Here is a 16167-nt window from a genome sequence, read left to right as displayed (position 1 = left end):
CTTTTAATATCCGCTGAAGATCAGTACAGTCTGTAACTGTAAAACGCACCAGAAAGGGAAAATGGCCAATTAAGTGGTATAAGGAAGCTACGTATAGGGATTACCGGGGGATGAGGGAGTCAAGGGTGTGAACTGTGGATGAGACCCATAGTATCATTGGAACTGGGGATCAGCAATCCCCAACACTACCAACTCTAGTTTTAACCAGATAGGCACACCTGAGTGAACTTTGTTGCCCTCTTTTACCCTCAGATGAGAGATCCACCGCCCCGCCCGCACCCCCCCCCCCGATGTCGACCGCACAAACAGGCAGTATACACGGCGTATAATCCACAATTAACGCTAAGAATTCAATATGTTTTCGGTGGTTTAGCTCTCGTTGTGTGGATGTCGATTTCACTAACTGGGTGCGGCACAATTCACGTTTAGGCGCTCGTTAGGGGACACAGGAAGCCTTCTTCATCCTCAGCGCCTCACCCTTCCTTCACGTCTTCTTAATTCTGGTGAGGATTCATTGCTATCCTGGAATTCTGGTGATACTGTTCTTAAGCATTTGCCTAGAGTTTGCTTGTTGGCACGTGTCTGAAGTATTGTGTTTTTAGCGCACACCGGTCACTTCAACAACGGAGAAATGCAAGGTTAGATTACTTACATGCTGAGCAGGTCCATACTTCTGTTATAACGTTCAAGGTAAATAATTTATCCTTTCCAAAAGTTTAAGACCATATGAGGAGAATGAACAATATGGCATAAGGATAGGTTTAAATTATATAGATAAATTAAGCATACTATCGTTCTTTTAAAAAAAATAGGGCTTCATCAATATTTTATAGTTGTTACCCAACAAGTGTAACTTACTGTTAAGTTAGCACATAGGCTCCTTACGTTTTAACGACTTAGGATAATGTTAGGTTTGTGGCTTTTGAGACTCTAAATAGAAGCTTACGCAAGGCTGCAATCGATGTTGATTGGGCGCTGCTTTTGCTGAATCATGGAGATTACAGATTTTGGGTAAAGCTTTCTACCCTGGAGGAGGGTTGGAAAGATTGCGAGTACTTGGGGGTTTGGGTTCTCAAAATTAGGCAGCTAATGCATTGAAGGCAGGAGACCTCCCTCTCACTACCGCCGGAACACAGACTCAGCCCGCCTGCAAAGGACATCTTCTAGAGCGCTGAGCCAAGATCTGTCTTGCCCAGGCTGGATCTTGCCTCCATATGACTCGTGCAACCCCAGCCCCCGCTCCATAGGTTTCTGAGGAAGACAAAGGAAAAATATTGACGTGAACACTTTCTCGTAGAGTTAAATTCAACCGGCTCTTACTTATTACAGCACCAAGAACTTCTATCTCCAGCGAACTCAAGCGCGCTCCTCTATCTGAGCAATCTCCGACAAACCCAAGTCGCATTTCGCCCTTCTCAATATTGTGTTTGTTAATAACACCCCGATTCTACAACCGCCGTAATCTCACACTTTGTACAACACAAATCGCCACTAGACTTCGGTCCCCATTCACATTAGAGTATCACCTCTACCACGCAAATTGAGCGACATGAAAATGCCCCACACACGCACACTCTGCTCTCGCACCCAAAAAAAAATATAGGACAAACCATCAATCAGAGTGATAGATTGTGATGGATACACAGCAGAACATTTCATCCAGCAGCTTTGACCTAGGGATTCACTCCACACGCACACTCACATGCACGCAAATTTAACACGTTACAAAACTCTTCATCGTCGCACCTCTCTCGCTCGTGGAAAGTCTGTAAGCGGGGACACGTGACATGAAAATGCAAATAAATGGGCATCAACGAACAACTTAAGATTCAAACTCACGCATCGAGAATTTAATTTGAACTTCCTATGACGGCCAGTCCCACACACTCTCCCTCACTGACGCTCTGCTCACTCACACATCGCTCCACTCACGCACTCAACCATTGACTGGGCTCACTCGCGCTCTGCTGCGCATGAAAAACAAACTGTATTTAGAAAATAGAAGACAAGAAAGACTGCACAGTTATAACTTAGAAAGTTAGAAGCTAGATGGAGAACTCTCATATGACAGTGCAGTTCACAGCCATTATTTCTACTTTTGATGGATTGCCACTGACAGATTGTGAATCAACGAAAACTACACTATGAACTAGGCTGAGTTGTGGATGTAAAAACCAACTGTATTCGAACAATAAAAAGAATGTCAGTTTAACCCTTAGAAAATTACCCTAATAGACGCTGGATGGAGAACGAGTCCGCCGCTTTGCGAAAGGTACCAGCTTCGTTTTAAGGCAATAGTACGTAACCTTCACTAACTAGCAGATTTCCATCTAAAACGGCATCAAATGATTTCCATGGGGGTATAAAGTACTACACGACCACTACAACCAAATAACTGAGTTGCAAAGAGCAGTTCGATCTTTTTAGGACCTGTGAGAGGCAAGCACTCGCATTTCATAAGAGAAGTCCGTACAGCATTGTTTTGATCATACCCAAGTCATTGCTAAGAGTGTGAACTTTTGTCTTGGAGTTGTTCCCTCAACGTCGCAGTGGAAATTATGGTCAGTCAATAATTTGAGTCAAATTTGAATTGAAATTACAGATGTCAGTGATGTGGCAATCCAGGCTTTAAGCACGCTTGGGCTGAAGTCTCGATTCTCGTAATTTCTGTTTTCTCTCATTCATTTGCCGCAGTGAATGATACGTTTTCGATGGCAATGTTCCCTCACTAACTAGTGTCAAGTGAACCACGAACATCATCCTCAAGGAGCATCTATCAGTTATTTTGCATCAAGAACATAAATTTAATCTTACATCTACCGCGGGTGTCGCTCCATTCTTTACATTGCAGTCCTCTGCGAATGAATTTCCATGCATCGAGCTGCAACCAAAAATAAATCTGACAACTTAAATCATCCACTACAAACAAAAATTGTAAGAATTTCCTTTAGAAATCAATTCTTTTTTATAAAAAAAATAAATAACAGGGAGAATTGCCAGGATATACCAACTACTCAAAGTATTGAAACTTCACTTAATAGAGTATCGTTCTTACTGAGATTTTTTGCAGAATCCCAATTGGAATGAATGAGTGAAAGGTTGGCATCAACTTCCTGTCCATCACAACAAAAGACTAGGAGTTTCACGAGATAGATTTTCCCGACAAATAAGGAAATCATGTCCAGCGAATTTCTGCTTAAGAAACAGAAGAGAGAAGATCAGAAATTGCTCTTTCAGAAAAGGAAACAAACAAGAGGCAACTTTTCTCCAAAAGCATAAATAAAATTCTTTAGTTAAACATGCTAACATTTAATACCTCTCCGATATTTAGTAGCTTGCAATTGCTTCTTCTGGTCCAGCTTGTTGCCCCACCCCAACAAAGATGTCTGACGGCAGTCAAGAGATGAATACGTTTTCAGTACATAGAATCATCTGGCTGAAGTTGTATATCTCTGTCACTGGCATTGGCAGAGATCCAAATTTGTTATCAATTATTCACTATTAGTGACAGAGATGCAACTTTACAATTATCAAGGCCATAAGCCAAGGTTATCTCACTACACACACTTTAGATTGGCCTGGATGAACCCGATATAATACGCAGCACAGCATGATCCATGTACAAGTAAGGAGAAACCGTTACAGTAGGAACGAATAGAAGCAAATGAAGTTCTTCCAGAACCTCTTACCTCTCGAGTCAAGTGCAAGAGAATAGATGGGATCATTGTTCCGGTTCTTTAACAGTCTTCTGACTGGGATATACATTTCCTCCCAGTAAACTCGCAAAACTGTTTCACGCTTTCAGTTCCTTCTTTCAGTGTTTGCACTGTAATGTTTCGGCTGTAAAATCAACACAGACGAAGAAAATAAGTTTAATGTAGGTCTGAGGTAACTGGTTATCATAGGTTCATTAGTTATATTTTCTTGCGTATGGAAGGAAACAAAATCATTTCCTTCTATAATTTTGATAACGCTTAGGTCTTCCAAAATCCTTGCAAAAAACTACAAGAAGCAATCCATAAAAGTTTCTTTTCCATCTTGATAAGCAATGCTATAAATTTATCTATGTAGCTTGTAAGACTATGTAATGAAATTTAAGTGGCCAGATTAACTTTAACATGGATTTTAGAATGAATGCTCAATCTGAAAATTTAAAAATGCAGAAAATGACCGCGACTCAACAAAGACTCTAGGAGGAAAATTTTGAAACATAAAGTATGACTTCAACTTGTCAATAAACTCCGGCTGACCTTTGAACTAAGTATAAGAAGAGGATTGTTTCCATATACACCCCACTTAGTAGCTTTTGCTTATTTTACCCTCAAAAACTTACTGCGTGTCTGCCCTCCAAAAACATTAGTCGATATCTATGACTTATCATAACAACTATGCATTAATCTAATATACTTATCTTTAGATTTTTATAATATATAATGCTAATTACAATTTATTTTGATTAGGAACTTAAATCATTTAGTAAACAGAAGCATGGATGTGGCATCAGTTTATAGATTGATTTTTCAGGCGTCTTATTCGTACAGTAATAAGCTCTTTCCTTTTATTAACTATTGAGTACTTTCCAAGTTAATGCAACATTATAATTTAAACCCTTGCAATATGTTAAGGCTTTCCCTTAGCCATGATAAAGTCTGCTCTGCGATGTTTGAAATGAAATCACCATGTAAAGACTTGAATTAAAGAAACAATAATTAAAACCTTCATTTTCACTCATTTAAGCTTTATAGTTAGCAGAATTAACAAAACATATAACTATTTAGTAAATAGAGTAGTGTTTTTTTCCATTCAGAATGAGACACACTGAATTAGAATCTTTGAAGAACTAATGAAAATCGGAATTACTGTAATCTGTGAGAACTACGCGTTAAATTGATAATTAGGCACACTTTATAAGCTGACTACTGTTATTTCTAATGCAGATTATAAGACCAGTATAAGATACCTTTATCAAGATCAAGCTGTCTTTCTACGAGCTCCTGTCATCGGTGTTTGGTGAGACTCCGCCAAGCTATGTAAAAACATGTCGTTGCCCTATGAAGTTATACTTACAATTAGAAGCATCTCAACACGACGCCTACCTGGTCACGTATAGAGAAAATAAGCGCGTTTTATCATAAAGCAAAAATGTTTTGGATTTGCATTAATGCAGTGTGGGTTCGAAATTAGTATCCGGTTCTATGGAGACAGAGGAAAGTAAAGCAGACAACAGTACCAGGTTCAACTTGAATTGCTTGGCATATTAATACTGGTCCAGAATGTGACTCGGAAAAGAGCAACGCCATCCTTCCTGTATGGTTTATCGTCTTCAATGGCATTTGTCTTTTCAATAAATTCTTGTATCGCAGAGCTCACACACCTGTCATTCCAGATAATAAACACTGTTAGCAAGTTTTCAGTTAAGGGGACTATAAAAGAACCATATTAAACCAGAAGGCGGCACCCCTTGGGCATTTTATAATACATTTTTAGGAAAAAATAAGCCTTGAATACAATAAAGCTCTGGAAGCTGAAAAAAAATTTGAACTTGGTTTCCTTTCCTTCATAACGGCGAGATGAAAGACGTGAACCAAGAACCATTAGATCATATCTTGAGAAAAGTTGCCATAATATTTTTTTAAAAATCAATCAGTGTACTGAACAAGACCCACGTGACTTCAAAGATTTCAACCATCTTCTAGCAGTGAGTAGCTGCAGTCCTCTCTCCTGTATTTTAAAGCATGCTTCAGATAATGTCTAGTAATAATCTTCTTGTTACCCATTTAATGTCATTGATTCATAACAATATTAGTCACTGTAAATACTAATATGGTTGGGTGTTACTAATCTACTCTGCAAATAGAAGCGCATTTTGAACCCAAAATTAAGACACCACATGCCATTCGCATTCACGGAAGTTGTTTCTAGACGCTTACTTTACTGCATGAGTATGTATTAATTGTTTGCTTTACTCAACACTCTTCTTCCCAAACCAGTCCCAACAAGATATTCTCTGTTCTTCTCCAGGATATGAGTATTGAATAGATATAGCAGTCTGCGCGCTGTAGAACTCGTCGAACTGGTCAGAGGATGAAAGAAGAGTCTATCTCATTGCCATTTTAGCACTATATGTTAGCAGAAATTTACTTTTGCCGGAGCATCCAAAATTAAAGTCAATGGCAGCAGGGTTCCTTCCTTGGATGAAATTATTCCAAGATGCTAAACTCAACTTGGGCTATCATCGATAGATTATCAGTAATCGCTGAATGACGCGGCTAATAGCTTTGAGAATGTGATAGTCAACATTGAACTATACAGATGCATCAACAGTACCTTGCAGATTGCTGTGCAGTCACTGACGGTTGAAGGTTCTCCTTTAGCGAGGAGCAGGCTTTTCATAGTCGCCTTCCGAATTACACCGTTGTGTTTTAGGCAGGCTAATAATAGCAGAGAAGATATAAATAATTTAAACAATTTCGAAGTACTTATAACAGAAATTGAAAAAAGGGTCAATACAGCAAGAAGATAAGGTTGGCGAAGCTGTGTTAGCAGCAACTTTGCTTCTGGCCATCCTCAGATAATGGAAATATCAGTTGTTTGAGCATGAAGGCAAATTTTTTGAACGGAAAACACAGTCTCAAGCCCTCTACTACACGAATTACTAATGAGCCTGTGGCCGCCGAGGGACTATGGAAGCAATTCCGCACATGAGAAATAAGATGTATTGGAATTGATCAAAGAAACCTAGAAACGATTGAAAAGAGAAGGATGAGATAATACTTCTGCAGCAGTGCTTGCGGTTTTTTCTCTCTTGAAGAGATGTATTTCCTGCCCTCCAACCAAAAACTTCAACCCGCAATCCAGGGCAGGTAAGCACTTGTTTTGTATTTGACAATTCTCTTGTCAAATGGATCAGCCAGCAACTGGGGGGCTGGCTGTCCTTTCTCAACACTAGAAGGAAAAGTTTGTCTAGAAAATACCAAGAAATACATTTTGGGGGGGGGTCAAGATAAAAGTTTTTTAGAAAAGAGATTTGGAGATGAAAAATTCTAAGTGTGATGCAATGTTGAGGGGTTTCTGCTTGACAGAACTCGCGCCATACCAAGAGAAGATTTACAGAAGGTGTCCAGGCTTGATATGATTCTCAGCCGCTGAACTTTCCTTGAAGAGGAGCAAACACCAAACATCCCAAATTCCGCAGCCCGCATCAGCCATCAACTTCCATCCTCTGTTTAAAACTGTAAGCAATCAACACAAGACTCTGCCTGCCTCAAACTCCAAGGGCCTCTAATAAATTCAATTAACCACAACTGCCACTTCACACTGTTCCTCATCGATAAGTATCCTTGATGTATGGAACCCTATTCAAGAGGATTTAGCCTCTCCTGGAATCGATGCAGTTGGACATTGATGTGAAAATTGGACTTGGTGTCTAGCATAAATATGTCGTCGTGATTGAGAGATGAATCGAGGCAAAAGGAACCTGTCATTACAAACAATTCGTTCAAGACACTTCCTTTGCGCATCTCAAGAGTTAAATTTTGTGTGAGATTTGACTACATATCTACTTGCCTCTTTTACATGGAGCAACGTGCTTCCCTCTCTCGCAAACATATCAAACGAGTCTCATGCTCATGTTCTGTTATTTCCGGTTGTTTGACGCACAGATGAGACTGCCACCCCCGGGTGGTGTGGCTAGAATACATCGGCTTGAAATATGAGAGGAAGTTTTGGTGTCTCATGACCCTTGCCTCACGGTATTGGACGCAGTCGAGCCTCCAAGGCTGCATCCAGTTCAATGTCTTGATGAGGCAGTACCCGCTTGCATCCTAATTAATATTTGAAAAACGCAAAATTGTGACATGACGCATCAAATGTGACTGCTAGGGAAGGAAAAGTATCAACAACTAAAACTATATATGTAACTAGACCGGATTAAGCACTAACGCTGACTAGCTTATCTTTCCCAGCCATAGTGGATATCGTGATGAAAACACATTTTCAAAAGCCTTGTCTGCTACCATAACAAAAGCTAAAATCTTGAGAGCAAGGCAATATTAATCTAAAAGATGAAACTGATGCAGTTGTAATTACAAAAAAAGAATCCAAGACGCACAGGACAAAAGAGCTGGCGCATACCATATATTACAAAAAAAAGGATACTAGCAAAAGTACGATAGTAGAAAAGAATGTTGTACAATGGCAAAGGCTAAATATAAGTCAGCTCCATAGAGTTAAGAAGAGGATATTTCACGCTAGAAATATCTTCGATGCGGAAATACTACTGCACAACGCATGGTCAGACATTGAATGTCGTAATCGTTGAGCGACAGTTTTACCTTGAGAGGCCATGATTCAGCACAGTCTATACAAAGAAAGCTCATGCGCACTTCTGATACATTAAACAATGGTTTTGAGCAAATATCATAACATAGAATTTTATAGATAACTGACCACCAGAAGCAAGCTGGAAGCTCTTAAAAATTACTGCAAGTTAAAATTACAAAGATGCTTGATTAAAAAGAAAGAAATGCATCCGCATAAGGCTTATATCTTCATTCTAGTAACCGACCAGAAGAGATCACACTAGCATCTAACATGTAGTCATCGAGTGACAGGATCAAAGACCATATCAATGTTCAGGTAACAGCACAACGGCAGTCCATTTACATTTACTTTTACAATACAGTATACCGCAAGGACTTAAGGGCACTCATATAGGTATGGGCTCCACTTAATTATAAAAAAAAGACAATCTAATGTAAACTTAACGCCTAACACAACATCCTTCAGAATGACATATGAAATCTTCCAGTGAAGAAACTTCGCCATATGAGACTTGTCGGAGCGGAACAGGTTGAAATTTTCAATTCGCCATATCTCACATTCGCAGCTGTGTGGGCTGTCAAGGAACATATACTATCCCAGGTATTACCAATAGGCGTCAAGAGGAAACATAGCAAGACTTGAATACCACACAAAGAAAAACAAGGCTCTTGCACGTTGATTAAGAAAAAGAATACATAATATTTCATAATTTTTTTAGGGCTCAGAGTAACGATGAGCATGCCACGCACTTGAGGCTTGCTCTACAGCCTCTAACATATCCTGCTTACAAATTTCAGCCGCTCTTCCCAAGTATGCATGTGACCTTAAAAAAAGAAGGGAAAAAGGTATTCTCTTCTTACTTTCAGGTTTTCTTCCTCCGAAGGTGGCTACAAGGATTGTTTTTCGTCCATTCATCATCTGATTTTAACAGGTTTCGTTCAAGTTCCTAAATTTGTATCACCAGCCTCTAATCCACTTTCGCATAGATTTCTTCAAGAGTAATTACGCAAATAATCAGAACAGTGTTGATAAAGTGCAAAGCTTATTCCTCGTTTCTTTGCCACATTTTCTGGATACTAAAAAATAACATCTCAATCGTGTCTGAAGTAGAAGTTTGTACAAAGCGGACGACGCGTGATTGCATAAGTCCAAGCAAATAAAAATCTAGTAGTCAACTGAAAACAATCAACTTAAACGTAGAACAAATTAAAGGATAAACGCCTTTTGTCCGCCTCCTTGAAAGCAGAATCGGACCATCCCTCATGGAACTGCCATGTTATCCTTTGGCTTTATAAAAGGTGTTTGCTGATTTGCTCGAAGAAGGAACCCAGATGGTTCTGCATGAATAGATATTATAGTCAGTCTGAGCAGCATAAACATTCATACTGGCAATTCAACCGAGTAAGCTATAAGAATTCAGATTTTCTAAATAGGGAAAAAAAAAGCAAATGATCCCCATGCAGGCAGAGTAGTGAAATTTTCAAAGGCAAACATACACATGACTAATTCCCTAGCGAGCCTAAAAAGAATTCAAATTTTGACTCGAGAAACACGAAACGCAAGCGGATTGACCATTCCTGGAAAGAATGACCGCCATAATTGGAAGGGGATGAAGCAAATGAGGACGCTATCCACGACGTTAAATATGGCGCGATTATTTACAAGGTGAATTTCATTCATCCGAAATTGAAGGAAAACATAAACACCGCAATCATTGGGCTTCTTCTGTTCTTTCAGCACCAGCGATATAATGAGTAAAACCTTCCCAGGCAGCAAAAATTGTGAAACCCAAGTAAGCATCACCTTCGGTTATCATCCCAGGAGAAAAAAACAGTAACATCACATCTCATCAGCCAAAAGGTCCTCCCACATGAATGCCAAGTGGTTTAGCCAGAGAAACACTCAAGTGCTGGGAGGCAGCAGCAACAATCCGAAACCCACATGCTTATCACCACGCCTGCTTTAAAGCACGAGCAAGAATTTTAAAATTCTTGGTGTCAAATGTTTCGCATATCATGACATGAACAAAACATATTAGCTTCCAGCATCAAGACGATAGGAAAGAATGCAGACTTCTGTGGACTTGTCCACAGCAAAGGGTTGGGAAGTAAAATATAAGCAAATGATACTCTGCCAGCGGAGCGAGGATAGAGAATCTCCAAGGAGGCTCTACAATGACACATTGAAGAGCATTAGAACTTGTAAGAATGAGAAAACGACTATCATGTAAGGCGTCAATAGCATAATATCAAATACCGCTATGAAGAAGAAACTAATGATATGTTTTTGAGCAAAAAGAACTCAAAGGGCACTGGGACACCGGCGAGGAAATAAAGATTTTCCCACGGCGCCGGTCAAAGAGATCCAACTACAGAGAATCGTAAACTCAGCAGAATTTCTTGTATCGAATTTCAAATTCGACTAATCATCAAATTTTATTCGGCTCTACAGGAATCTTTATACCATCTAACAGTGAATTATTTTTAAAAAAAATCAAAATTTATACACAGTTCAGCGAGCCAAGCTTGCGTTCAATAAACCAGTACCCAAGAAGATGTGATATAAATGGCGGGTGTGTGTGAGTGTTTGTGTGTCGTTTTCATGGAGAGCCAAACCCACACGTGCAACAATAGGGAAAGAGCAACCGGAAATACAAGTGTGCGTAGGAGACTTTAGCAACACACACAGATTACCCCGTCCCTTTCCTAATAAGTAATACTCATTTTTCTGCGCTCGAATTAAACACTCACTCCTACCAATAAGCGTGCTGGGATGGATACTTGGAATTGATCTGAGTGAAAGGAGAAAGCGAGCTTTGAATATTACATTAGATGGATTGGTGGGATTCAAATTAAACAGAGCGAATGATGAGGGTCTAGCGGCTTATACTACGGTTTAGGGCAACGCACTCTGAGAGTGATAACAAATAAGATAAATAAATAAATAGACTAGAGTAGATAAATAAAGAGATACTCAGTGTAGTGCGTGTGTTGTTTGCGCCTTGCCTGGAGTGTGAAGTGGATTTTGTTTAGTGAGTGGAAAATGAGGAGATAGCGAAAGAGGAGGATATATTCAGAGAGTGAACGTGGTGAAAGGATTTTGGACTGAGAGGTGGACAGGTGTGGCAGTGTGTGTGTGTAGTTTTATAATCGGACCGGTGTTTGGAGTCGTGTGTGTTATAAGAGTCGACAATCGGTACAGCGATCAGTTGTCGTGCTTTTGTAACTCACACAAAAGCTAAAATTTTTGATGTGTGTGGTCGCAGGTGGGTGTGACAGACTGGCTGGGCAACACTGCAAATAAAAACACAGGAGTTGACGTGTCTACCATTTATCGATTGGTATGATAGATGGGTTGTTACGGTGTCATCGCAGCTAAATAGATACCCCAGTATAGATATAGATATATAAGATAGACTAGGCCGACTTTTTTTATTTCTTTTTTTAACCGGACACCCTTTCCTTCGTATATGCGTCAAAGAGCATCAGGCCACAATTGCCGCTGTCAGGCGCGAGGAGTCTTAGTGGGTCCCGGGTACGATAGCAGTGCGGGGCCGGATATCATATTATACATTGGTCACATAAGGTGGATATGAGATCAAATAGAGATCACACACCGGCGACGCTGGCCCAAGGCTGGGGATGTAACAAGTTGACACAAAAAAGCAAGAGAGTTTTAGATAGGGTCGTGGCATCCCGCAAAAAAATAAGGAGGCCTTTTAAAACCGAAATTCTCCGAGAGTCTAATCTTCGACAAACCGCGCGCTCAAATAATTATAGTGAGGGAGGGGAAAATCATGCAGGCCCCGCTATTAAATCTTTTTAGGGGTTAGCTTTTTGTTGCTTGGTGGTCATTTTTCCAAAACTAATTATAAAATAAAAGCACGAGATATATTGTTTTTCGCAGGAAACAAAAAGCTGGTGTCATAGGAAAATTTATATATATTTTTGTTTAGACTAAATTACACGCACAATACCCTGTTGCAAACGAACGTATTAGAACATATACTGTCGGGTGAACGTAATAGTTTTTAAAAAAAAACTCACCACCCTCCGTGTACCCAGTCGTCTCGTCCCATGCCCTTGCTTGTCCGCCTCACCCACTCAAAACTGCTATTGTAGCATTTGCAGTGTGGTATGAATAGTGAACTCTTGTGTTCTCGGCCATTTCTATACCGAGGAAGTATTACTATCTGAGAGCGCCTCCACTCTCTCTTTTACCTTACTCATGGGTGCGCCGTTCGCCTTCTTCCGTCATGTTCCTACCTGGCATACCTCACATCCCCCCGTACTTCCTTCTCCATGGCAGTGTTCCTACGTTCTCCCGTCTCAAAGATCCTTGCGCGTGCAACATCGAGATACTTACTCTTTCCATCACTCGCTTCTTTTCTACCCTCCTTTGCGTTCCACATTCAACAACTATGACAAGCCCTAAGATAGGTCTTGTACAAGGGTGTGAATTGACTTTCCGTTATTTTCATAGTATTTGGCTCCTCTTCCAAACCTCCCCACAAACCCATACGCTATAGCTGGACTGTGGCTGTTTATCCCGCCATGACGACACTCCCTCAGTATGCGACCCCATAATCATTATTGTCCCGCTCCCCCTCGAAAGGGCCCCTCTTAATTTCGAATGTTCAAGCCCTCCTGTTTTTTTCAAATTATTCCCATTATTCACCGCGAACTAGGAAGGTGCACAATCAGACTTGGGATGTTGTGCGAGCGCTGCAGTGATGGTCCACTCGTTGAAGGAGATTCTGTCCTGAGTCGATATACTTAGAGATTTAAGTTGGCGTTTAAGCGAGCATGGAAGTTCATGTGATTCGAGAGGTTTATGTGACGTGACATATATTATTATTTGATACTTTTGGTATATTAATTATCTTATTATTGTAATACCTGTCATAAAAGATGAAACCGTGCTTCGTAATCAACATGTAGAATACTTTATCATGAACATCACATGTTTTATATTTCTTCACGCAAACATTGTCCATGTCATTTTCTCTGCACCTATATCAAATGCTCAGTCCTCTTACTCTCCAAAGCTATCTCTCTCACTCCTCCCCCTCCCGACCCCGCTCCCGACCCCCTCCTCCGGCCTCCCCCCAACCCCCTCCGACCCCCCTCTTCCGGCCTCCCCCCTGCCCCCGACGGCAGCCCTCCCGCCCCTCCTGACCCCATCCTCACTTCGGCCTCCAACCTCGCCTCCCCGTTCCTCCCTCCATGCCCCCTCCTCCGGCCTCCCCCCAAGCCCCACCTCAGCCGCCCCCCTTCCCGACCCCACCCTCCTCCAAGCCCCCCCTTCCCGAGCCCTCATACCGCCCCTCCTGATCCCAGCCCTCCCCAGCCTCCCCACCTCCCTCGCCAGCCCCCTCCGGACCCTCCTCCGCTCCGCCACCCCTTTCCCCGAGCCGCCCCCATCCCCTCCCCTTCCTCACCTCCATCCCCCCTCGCCCCCCTGCAGGCAAGCCCCCCCCCCCTCCTCGCAGCAGCCCTCCCTCCCCCCTCCCCCCTTCCCTGAGCCCGCGCCATCCCCCACATCCGGCAGCCCCCTCCCCCCTTCCTGAGCCCCTCAATACCTCCCCCCATCGACAGCCCCCTGCGCCCCCTCCTCCGGAGCTCCTCCCTCGACCCCTCCCCCCCTCCCCCCTTCCCTGAGCCCACCATCCCTCCCCCATCGCAAGCACCTCCCCTCGCAGAGCACCCTCCCATCCCCCCCCTCGGCAGCCACCTCCCCCCAAATCGGCACAACCTAGACGGAATTTCCGTCTAGGTTGCCTCAACCTAGACAGAAATTCCGTCTAGGTTGACTAGTCAACCTAGACGGAATTCCGTCTAGGTTGACTGTTCCGTCTCGTTTGTCAAACTAGACAGAATGTTCCGTCTAGTTTGATCCAAACTAGACGGAACAATCTAGACGGAAATTTTCCGTCTAGTTTGCTCCAAACTAGACGGAATTTTTTTCCGTCTAGATTGTTCCGTCTAGTTTGATCGATTTTCTACTAGTGATTATCAATAATTTCGAAAATTATTGTATTAAGAGTTACTACCTAAATGTAAAAATTAGTAATAATCAATATTTATTTGGTTTTTCGTGTAATATTGATCTTGAATTTTTCACTCTTCAGAGGTAACGATGAACGATTGAATTGTAATTCTCTGTTCTTATGATGGGAAGATTAATTACCTCGAAAATAATATGCCCGTTTATGAAGGAGGCACGACGAGACCGTTGTTCATAACAAAATCGTGTACTTTCGATGAGTTGGTTAATGAATTACACAAACTTACATTAACTAACTCACGTGAGTATCACCTCAGTGTGGTTTGCAATTATCCTGTTGTGGGGAACAGAACAAGTGGCATTCAAATATCAAGTGGCTACGATATGTGCAATAGAAAAATATGTTTATGAACAAATACGAGAGAGAGGATCAAGTTCACTTCACGAGCCGCACATGATTGGATCGAAACTAGTTTGGGTCCAAACAATGTTGATAAGTGGGCTTTATATGAGGATGGCGGCAAACAGTTCTGTATGATGACTACGAACGCGTCTGAGAGCTTCAATGGCGCGCTCAGGGGAGCACGCGGCATGCCAATACAGGCACTAGTTGCTAAAACTTTTTACAGGCTTAATAAATTCTTTGTTCGACGTCGAGAACTTGGTGAAAATATGCGCTCCCAGCTAACACCGAAGGTTGATGAAATGCTAGCGGCTCGGATTGTACAAGCTCGGTCATTTCAGGTTGTACGATACAGTTTTAATGAATGGGAGGTGCTCGAGGGAATAACCCATAGAGAAAATCGCTCTTACAAAGTCAATATGTTGGTGGATCACACTTATACGTGCACTTGCAATGTACCGCAACTACAATGGATTCCTTGTTCACATGTTGTAGCAGCTTGCTCCGACCTACAGGGTGGTGCTCGCATTTCACATTATGAACTTGTCGACGCTTGGTATTCTGCATACAACTATCAACAAACGTACAAAGAGTGTTTTCGTCCACCATACGATAGTCGACATTGGACACAAGATGGGCCACGGATATTACCTCCATTGTGTAAAAGATCGGCGGGGCGCCCTCGTTCTGTGCGTATTAGAAATAGTATGGATGACGGACGTGAAGGAGCTAGGAGGAGAAATAAGTGCAGTAGATGTGATCAACCGGGTCACAACAAAAATAGGTGTCCAGTTAGTATTAGGCGTTGATTTGTATTATGTAGTGTTTTGCACTATGTCATTCGTATTTGTTATCTTTGAAGCGTATGATACTCGTTATTTGTAATATGTTCTGTATGATACTGTGTTCATTTCACCCATGCATTTCCATTATGTAGTGTTTTGTGTTATGTCAGATCACCTTTAGCATTCATATTTGTTATCTTTGAAGCGTATGATACTCGTTATTTGTAATATGTTCTGTATGATACTGTGTTCATTGCACTCTGTATATATGCTCATATTTTAATCACAGGTCTATTCATTATGGATCCGGGACCGAGACGCCCCGACGTTTTGACCCTCCAGGCGAGCCACGTTTCAGATTATATTGGCTCAGTACAGGTAAAACATCTTTTGTATATGCTAGTTAGCATTGGTACTAATTTTAATTTTTCACATTATACTTAATCAAATTTTTTGACGTGCAGTCCGTACCTGATATTACCATGATCGAGCATTCCCAGAGCCATTCAGCTTGGGTCATTGAGGATGAGAGAGTTCTAGCGCTGATCTCTCAGGCTGGTTTTCGGGAGTGTTCGACGGTTCCATATATCAGGCTTGATTGGTCACTTATCACTGCTTTGATTGAGAGGTGGAGGCCAGAGACCAATACCT

The sequence above is a fragment of the Asparagus officinalis genome, chromosome 5, assembly GCF_001876935.1.
Source record: "Asparagus officinalis chromosome 5, Aspof.V1, whole genome shotgun sequence".
Classification (NCBI taxonomy): Eukaryota; Viridiplantae; Streptophyta; class Magnoliopsida; order Asparagales; family Asparagaceae; genus Asparagus; species Asparagus officinalis.
The sequence above is the reverse complement of the archived record's forward strand: the minus strand, read 5'-3'. Positions refer to the sequence as shown.